General features: G+C 42.1%; 1 non-coding gene across 1 annotated transcript; it reads right to left on the reverse strand.

Annotated features, from left to right (window-relative positions):
- Positions 1 to 298: 298 nt before the first annotated feature.
- Positions 299 to 432, reverse strand: LOC117998939. Its single transcript, XR_004676146.1, has one exon. It is a non-coding gene; the product is annotated as a U4 spliceosomal RNA (small nuclear RNA).
- Positions 433 to 2,297: the final 1,865 nt, after the last annotated feature.

Consider the following 2,297-nt stretch of genomic DNA (forward strand, 5'->3'; position numbering starts at 1 on the left):
AAGTCTATTCTCTTTTGGCTACATCATACTGCCTCTGAAGCTGTCAGTGGCCAGAACCCCAATTCCTAACCATTTTCTCCTTTTCCTGGGATTTTAACCTTGTCCTGTCCTGACTGGTCGTTTTCTAAGACACCAGTGGCTCTAGAAGTGTATTGTCTGTTATATCTGTTTCTGAAGACCAAACATTGTTTTTGGATAGCCTGCCTCTTAAGGCTAAGTTTTAATTTTCCCAGCCTTCTGAGGCAGTGGTTTCCAAATTTTGTTTTGACTGCTCAACCTTATCAGTAAAACATTTTGAGCAGAAGTCCCACCATACAAGTATTTATTTACACATTATATAATATGTACTCATATTTACTCATATATTTCAATTAGCAATAATCACGCCTCGGATAAACCTCATTGGCTACGATACTGCCACTGCGCAAAGCTCATATTTACTCATATATTATGTATTTCATAAAACATGAAAATGTAGAACTTATTTTCGTTTTTTTTTTAAGTAGGCTCCATGCTGGGTCTCATGACCCTGAGATCAAGACCTGAGCTGAGATCAAGAGTCAGATGCTAACCAACTGAGCCACCCAGGTGCCCCACAAGTAGAACATTTTCAAATGAGATTTTAAAAATATAAATATACAAGTATTTCTAATATTTTCTTCGACATCCCACTTTGGAGACTATCACTTTAAGAAACTCTCACTAGGTCTGATGACCAGAGTCCGCAATCTCACCATCTAAAAGTTATAAAGCTCCAAGACAGCAGCTCCTAACCTGCCTGAGTTGAAAAACTTTTTTAAAAGAATCTCAAGCCCCACTTCCCAAAATTCCAACTTAGAACACTTAAACACCCCAGTTGTGACTGATGCTTAGATGTGGAAGCCACTGCACTAAGAGACCCGAGCCCTGGCCAGAGGACCACAGGGTCAGGGACAACAGTGATTACATCTGTCTGGTCCTAATATTATCGCCTTTCCCTCCCTGGGCTCATCCCTGACCATCCCCTTTCTCTGATAAATTCTGACTCATAAGATTTTGATTATCCTTCTGATCTCTGTTTTAATTAGAGAGGAGAAATTACTTATGCCTACTCTTTGGTTTTTAGATGGAAAAGAATAGTTTCCAAGGGATTTTTCCCACTAGGGAGACTGTCCTAGGTAACAACAGTCAACTTTCCAGGGTGGGCTGGTCCTCTATCCCTTAAAAGAAAGCTCCCCATTCTTCCCAAAGTAGCAATGCAAGCACAAAATAGCTTTTAGACCATCTGGCTAGGCTCAAAGCAGAATTCCTTTAATTATTTCTTGTCCACTACCTTTGGGTTACATTTGTGCTCAAAATATTATTACCACTTCTAGGGGCACCTGGGTGGCTCAGTCAAGTGTCTGCTTTGGCTCAGGTCATGATCCCAGGGTCCTGGGATTGAGTCCCGCATTGGGCTCCCTGCTCGGCTCACTCCTCTCCCACTCCCGCTGCTTGTGTTCCCTCTCTCACTGTCTCTCTCTCTGTCAAATAAACAAAATCTTAAAAAAATATATTATTACTGCTTCTAAAATAAATAGTTTATTTTTAAGATTTTATTTAGTTGAGAGAGAGAGAAGAGAGAGCATGAGTGGGGGGAGGAGCAGAGGGAGAGGGAGAAGCAAGCTCCCCACTGAGCAAGGAGCCCAATGCAGGGCTCGATCCCAGGACTCTGGGATTATGACCTGAGCCAAAGGCAGACACTTAACTGACTGAGCCACCCAGGCGCCCCTAAAACAAATGCATAATTTGATTGGGGCGCCTGGGTGGCTTAGTCAGTTAAGCTCAGGTCATGATCCCAGGGTCCTAGAATCGAGACCCGCATCAGGCTCCCTACTCAGTGGGAAGCCTGCCTCTCCCTTTCCTGCTCCCCCTGCTTGTGCTATCTCTCTCTCTGTCATATAAGTAAGTAAAATCTTTAAAACAAAAATAAGAATAATAGTTAATTTGATTCACACAGCTACATTTTTGGATATGTGTGCATGAGTGTGTGTGTGCATGTGTGTGTATGCACAAGCGCACATATGCGCACACACTGTAAATGACTGAGGAAGAATACAACCATGCAATCTCTTCCCAGGGTCATGTCTTAAATAACTAATCTGTATCCACACTTGAGAATGGTTTATCAAAAGTTTGCATAAGCCATTGTGTTTTGGCATATCAAGAGATTTTCACTGAACCAGCTGATTAGCATTCACTAAAAGAGATTAAAGTATCTACTGGTTTCTCAGACCCACTCTGACCAACCTCAATTATCACCCTTTACTCCCGTCTTT

Source organism: Mirounga leonina, unplaced genomic scaffold (genome assembly GCF_011800145.1).
Source record: "Mirounga leonina isolate KUSES-001 unplaced genomic scaffold, KU_Mleo_1.0 Mir_418, whole genome shotgun sequence".
In the NCBI taxonomy this organism is placed as follows: Eukaryota; Metazoa; Chordata; class Mammalia; order Carnivora; family Phocidae; genus Mirounga; species Mirounga leonina.